The sequence below is a fragment of the Tursiops truncatus genome, chromosome 4, assembly GCF_011762595.2.
Source record: "Tursiops truncatus isolate mTurTru1 chromosome 4, mTurTru1.mat.Y, whole genome shotgun sequence".
NCBI classification, from domain to species: domain Eukaryota; kingdom Metazoa; phylum Chordata; class Mammalia; order Artiodactyla; family Delphinidae; genus Tursiops; species Tursiops truncatus.
In genome coordinates, this window is record NC_047037.1 from 18,862,287 (window position 1) to 18,869,416 (window position 7,130).

Genomic DNA, 7,130 nt, shown 5'->3' on the forward strand with positions numbered 1-7,130 from the left:
CACCATAATAACATAGCACAACTGGATAGCTTAGAACAACAGAAATTTATTGTCTCACTTTTCTGGAGGCCAGAAGTCTGATATCAAGGTGTCAGCAAGACCACACTCCCTCTGAAGGTTCTGTTCCAGGCCTCTCTTAGCTTCTGGTAGCCTCAGGAATTTCTTGGCTTGTAGAAGGTCATCTTTTCCCCGTGCCTCTTCACATCGTCTTTCTTCTGTATATGTCTATCTCTGTGTCCAGATTCCCTTTTTTTACAAGGACACCAGTAGTATTGCATTAGGGCTCACCCTAATGACCTCGTTTTAACTTGATTGCTTCTATAAAGACCATATTTCCAAATAGAGTCACAGTCTGAGGTGCTGGGTGTTACAACTTCAGTGTGTCTTTTTTGAGGGAACACAATTCAACCCAGAACAGAGGAAGAGATAGCAGTCTGTATCTGAAACTTCATCAGCATCTTCTAAACTAAACAGATATCCTATGACATGTCCTTGAAAACGTCTAGGAAAAAAAAAAGAAAAAAAAGCCTGGAAAAGAGTGCTTTCAATACAAATCTTCCTGAAGATTCATCACACGCATTTCCTAAGCTCTAAGATTCTTGTTGTAAAAGCCTGGTTAACTCAAAACTTCCCAAATTATTTAACTATCAGACCCTAAGGTTGCTGCTTTGGAAAGAAAGTGAACAGCAGGTGAAAAGGAAAGCACAGAGCTAGAAACATGATAAACTCATGAAAGAACCATAGAGGTTAGAGGTCAGAGGAATCCTTCAATGACAACGGGGAGCTTAGGATGAAAAGAAAAATTTTAGTATAATTAGCTGCTGCCTGTTCAATGGACAGGATCTCTGATATGTACTCTGTTCATTTCTTCTGCTCTTGAATAGGTGTGCAGGGTACCACCTTTGTGCATCTTGTTCCAATTCTATAGGAAAATATTATGTACCCTTTAAGCAATCCAGCTCCCTAGGTTTTGGGGGAGTCCTAATTTCCAATGTCACAATTTTGGAGAAAAAATTTCTATTGTAGCTGTCTTAGTCTCCAAGTGGGAGACCTCTCTGAGTAGGAGAGACAGGAGAATTTCAGAGATATAAATAACCCAATCATAAGATATTTCATCCCTCCATAATTTAGGGTCAAGCCAGTTCTCCCACCAACTCCATTTCTGAGTCCAAATGTGTTTATCACGAGGTGGGCTTGTATGTAAGTATGGGCAGTGGAATATGAAACCTACAAAGCCCTGCAAAGGTTGAAAAACAACTTCCACCTGCATTTGCCAATACTCCCCCTTGTGCGTGGGTGCAGAGGTACTAGGGGAAAGGACATGCCATGGTTGTATCACAGGCAAAGCTGGAGGCTGGAAAGAGACAGAAATGAAATGACATATTAGTAACCAGTTTCTGCAAAGGCAAGCTCGATGAATCAGTCTTCAGCGCCCATGGCCAGAGGGTCAGGGAGCCCTTTGAGTCAGGTCAACTGTGAACTACTGGGTGTTTCTTTGGCCCAGGGAAGTGTCACCCTAGAGGCAATGGTGAGTCTCATCTTGTATAATGAGAGAAATATTCATGTCCACATCCTCAGGGCTCCTTATGCAGGAGAGAACATCAGAGTTTGATGGTTTGTGGAGATGTCCCAGATGGAAGAATGGTGCTCAGGTATAGAATGTGTAACACCAAGGGTGAATTCTAATTTAAACAATGCACTTTGGGTGATTATGATGTGTCTTGTAGGTTCATCAGTTGTAACAAATGTACCACTTTGGTGGAGGATGTTGATAATGGAGGAGGCTGTATCTGCACGGGGGCAGAGGGTATCTGTGAGTCAAACTCTCTGTACTTTCTGTTCAATTTTGCTAAAATTAAACCTAAAACTGCTCTAAAAAAATTGTCTATAAAAAAAAATTGCTGTGCTTTTGAAATTCCCAGTGTCTAGACCACCCCCCAGATCAATTGAATCAGGACATTCAGGCTAGCAATCTAGACATCAATACATTTTTAATACAATCCATGTAATCCCAATGTACTGTCAAGGCTGAGAACTACTGCCCTAGAAAGTGAAAATCTCACTTCAGTGGATCTCAGACCTGGATATCAATTAGAATCACGTGGCACTTAAAAAATATCAATATATAGATATCCAGGCCTCACTCCCTGAAATTGATTCATTTGGTCTAGGATGAGGCCTGGGTACCAGTATTTTTTTAAAAAGCCCTTCAGCGGATTCTAATAGGCAGCCCAGGTTGATCTGTAGCAAGAAGGGCAACTTCCTGGAACATATGCTTTAAACGCTCCAGTCCTGTCCCCATGGAGGACATCACCAATCATTCCCAATGAGCCCAGACATGGCCTTAGGATCCTTCTATACTCAGCTTATCAGGCAATCGCTAATAACTGATCAGAGCTGCCAACGGAATCCCCTTTGGCAGCTCTGCTCGATAGATCTACTCCCTCTCCAAACCACAGATGGCTTTGTTGGCTCTGCCTCCCCCAATTCTGCCTCCTCTATCTCCTCCAATTCTGCCTCTCTCTCCATCCCTTGGAAAGTCTGACATTTTCATAGAAGAGGTCTCCAGAGCTGTGACTCCACGACAGCTTTTCAGGCTTTAGAACAATGTTGTACCTTCATGCTGTGCCTATAGTCTTCAAATCTCAAGGACTTTTCTGCAAACATTAACTCATTTGTTTGAAAAGGTCTGGTGCTGTGAAGACTAATGAGATAACACTTACGAAACACTCTGTGTTCCCAAGATGAAAGACAGCATGCTATTCATGTAAAAGACGTATTCAGAGACGACTGAAAACTCTCACAGGAATTAGCAGCCTTTTGTGCTTTGCTGTAAATATCATTTAAGGTCAGGAGAGAGGCCACACCACTGCTCTTTGGAGAAGGCCTAGTGATGTGGGAGACGTAGCAGTAAGAACAGCTTCCTAGAACCCCAGCCTTTGTCGCTTTCTAGTTTTGTTACCTTAAGAAAGTTTCTTAATGTGTCTTCCCTCATACGTCCGGTGGGAGTGATAATGTCTGGCTCAGATAAAGTAAGCGAGAATGCTGGCGTGGACCCTCACGTCAGCTCTTCCAAGGAGCTGGGAGCTGCCTCCGGCTGGTGTTAAAGGGCCACATATGCAGTACATTTGCACATCACAAAGAGGAAATGTACAGGACAGCATTGATTAAGAATCCAGAAAGGAACCTGAGAAAGGAACCTAACATGAGAATTAGGAGAACTTATGTCTTTTAGAATTTTCCCATGTAGATCTATAATTAAGAACAAGATCTGTGCTGAGTCCAGCTTTGCCCTAGAGGTCATGTTGACCTTTTTAGTAAAAACAAAACCTCTTAACGGGTGTATACTAAGCAGCTACTCCACAGAAAGCTAAATAATGGGGATGAAGAGAAAGCTTTCATTTCCCCAGTGCATGAGAAGGAATTCCTGCCTTAAAAAGCAGATAATATGTGAGATGTAAAAATAAATAAGTAAATAAATCTGAAAGTAGGTAAAACATAAATTAAAAAAAAGCAGATAACATCATCAATTCTAAGATGCACATTTTTGTTACATATACCTGAAATTGGAGCACATCTTACAAGTGAAGGCATGTCATAGTCTAACAGCATTTCTTTCCTTTCTTAATGGTTCATTGAATAAATGGGGCATCTTGAAATCAATGGCATCTTTTTCTTTTTTTTTTTTAAAGGAACGTTTATTTATTTATTTATTGGCTGCGTTGGGTCTTTGTTGCTGCGCACGGACTTTCTCTAGTTGCAGCGAGCAGGGGCTACTCTTCGTTGCAGTGTACGGACTTCTCCTTGCGGTGGCTTCTCTTGTTGTGGAGCGTCGGTTCTAGGCGCACGGGCTTCAGTAGTTGTGGCACGCAGGCTCAGTAGCTGTGACTCACAGACTCTAGAGCGCAGGCTCAGTAGTGATGCACGGGCTTTGTTGCTCCGCGGCATGTGGGACCTTCCCAGACCAGGGCTCGAACCCGTGTCCCCTGCCTTGGCAGGCGGATTCTTAACCACTGTGCCACCAGGGAAGTCCTCAATGGCATCTTAGATTCAGTGAAATATGACAATAACAATCCCTCAGGGTTGTTAGAGGCTTAAGTGGGGTATCATTGGAAAAGCACCTCTATTTATTATTAACTGTTGCATAGCAGATTACCCCTAAACTTAGCAGCTTAAAGCCATAAACATTTTCTTTCCCTCACGGGGCCAGGAATCCAGGAGCAGGTTAGCTCAGGTTCTAGCTAAGGATGGCTCAAGAGGCTGTAGTTACAGTGTCATCGGGGTCTGCTGTCATCCGAGGCTTGACTGGGGGGAGGAGAATCCACTTTCGAGGTCACTCATATGACTCTCAGTAGGAAGCTTCAGTCCCTGGCAATGCGGCCCTTTCCACGGAGCTGCTTGCCACAAGGCAGCTGGTTCCTCCTAGAATGAGTCATGAGAGAGAGAGAAAGAGAGAGAGAGAGAGCGTGCCCAGGACGGAGGATGGAAGCTGCAGGCTTTTATACCTAATCTCGGAAGTTACATGCCATCTCTTCTGCTGTATTCTATTGGTCACACAGGCCAACCCTGGTATAAGATAGGAGGGGACAACATAGGTGGCAGGGATCACTGGAGCCATCTTGGAGACTGGCTACCACAACACCCAACACATGGAGTGATGAAAAGAAAGTAGGAAAAAAATGTTAGATTTTCCCCCTTCTATAGCGCTTTCCTTTTTACCTCATATGAATTTTGCTAGAAGAGATTGAGTCTGCACTTATGTTTGTACCACCATCAAACTCATGGTTTCAGTTTATTCAGCGGTATCGCTGGAGTGGCAAATGGAATGAAGGTGAAAGGATGTTGCAAAGAACAATTTGTGTTTGACTATTTGGTGTGGCTGGAAACGAGAATCTTTCTTTCTGGCTTCTGTGAGCAAAATGGAGAATCTTAGGATTTCAGTAATCTCTCTTGAAAGAAATGCATCCAAACTCTAGAGGCTAGTCACCCAAGAGAACTTGGCCACCCTAGTTCTTCTGGCCTTTGTAGAGCAGTGGTTTGGCACCAGATGGGAGCTCCACATACAGCAAGAGCTCACAGGATCTCAGACCTAGGCTCTTCTGGCCGGGCACAAGGGGACCAGTTAAGCAAATCATCATCATTCAGCATAGTGGAAAGAATAAACAGGTGCATTATGAAATTCTGGAGACATCGAATCCAGATTTTCACAGTATTGTTGGAAATAGAAGCCTGCTTATGATAAGATGAATTTACGGCATCCCTGGATATAACCCCGCATATCCTGAGTATATGATTCTCAAAGTGTGGTCCTCACCCAGCATCATTAGCATCACTTGGGAACTGGTGTTTGAAATGCAAATTCTCAGTCCTCACTCCAGAAGTAGTAAATCAGCCCACATGGGAGTGGAGCCCAGTGAGCCATCTGTGTTTTAATGAACACTCTAGGTGATTCTGATGCTTATTCAAGCTTGAGAACCACTGCCCTGAAAAGCTTGAGAGCCATTGCCCACTGTAAAACCCTCTTCCTTGGTATAAGACATAGTCTTTCTCCAATACCCAACCCCGACCCCCAAACACACACAAAGGCAAAAATAAATTTTAGTGTTTGGAGATGCACTTGGGTGATAAAGCTGTAAAGAAAAGTAAAAAAATGATTACTCTAAAGTCAGGATGATGGTTATTTTTAGGGAAGAGGGAAGGAGATGTGGGCTGTGCAGGAAGGGGCACACAGAGGACTTCTGGGATGGCTTCTGGGATGGGGGTGTTACCCATTTGAAGGAGTGTGGGAGCACCCATGCATGGGTTTCAGGAAGACACAGTGGAAATATGGTGGCTAGGGATTTGACACGCTCACACCTCTGTTCCCAGCACAGAATAGCTATGCAGCTCTCTTCATAAAATTAGAGCCTCAAACAAAGGAAACCTATTATATGTATATTTGACAAAATATGGGGTATTTTCCAACACCAACAGTTTTCCAATTCTTTGGACACTAATCAGGTGTCAAATGATTAAATTCAATTCTGATACTAAGTCCCTGGAGTTAGTGTCAGATTCTACAGATTTAAGGGTTCAATTCCCCAAGACTGCCCCTACTTGATATACCAGTTGCAAATCCTGGCCACTCATACTTCTGACCAAATGGCCATAAGTTGCAGGTTCTCACCATCCCCTTCTTAGGCATGATAATTTGCTAGAATGACTCACAGAACTCGGGGAAAGAATTTACTTAATGTTTGCTAGTTTACTCTTAAGATATAACTCAGGAACAGCCAGATGGGAGAAGTGCTTAGGGCAAGGTCCAGGGGATGGGCACAGCTTCCACTCCGTCTCTGGCTGGACCACCCTTCCAGTACCTTGATGTGCTCACCAACCGAGATGCTCATCAAATCTTGTTATTCAAGAGTTTTTATAAAGCTTAATGTCCAGCCTTCCTCCTACTTCCTGGAGGTCAATGGGTGGAGCTAAATCTTCTAACCTTTGAATTTCTTCCTCTTTCTGGTGACCAGCTCTATCCCGAGGCTCTCTAGGGGCCTCACTCTAAGTCACTGCATCAGCACAAGCTCAGGTGCGACCAAAAGGGGTTCATTATGAATAACAAAAACATTCCTATCACTAAGGAAATTCCAAGCGTTTTAGGAGCCCAGAAATCAGGCACAAAGACCAAATATATTTCTTATTATACCACACAGAGGAAAAATCTGAAAGGGGAAATATGTTAAACGTAATAGAGACTTGACTGGCATGACAATCAGTTCAAGGGACTCTGGGCCTCCCCCAAGGCTGTCTATACATTTTGTTCTCTTCCTTTCTTCCATCTCCTATCTCTGCATCACCTGGCGCGTTGACCTCATTTATTACAGATGACAGTGTATGGGCAGAAATGCATAGTGTCAAATAATCCCTCAATTAAATGATTTATCATCCCAGCTTCGTGATCCCAGAGGAAAGACTCATCTCTCCTAGTGTCCATAAATAAAATCCCAGGGAAGGGCCATATTGCCTTGGTTGGGTCAAAAGACCAACTTGCTGTGGCCCTGGAGTTAGGGTATTTTGACTGTCTGGTGTGGAAGGAAAATAGAAATGGAGTCAATATTGCCAAGAGAACTCTCTAAAATGGAGCCAGGAAG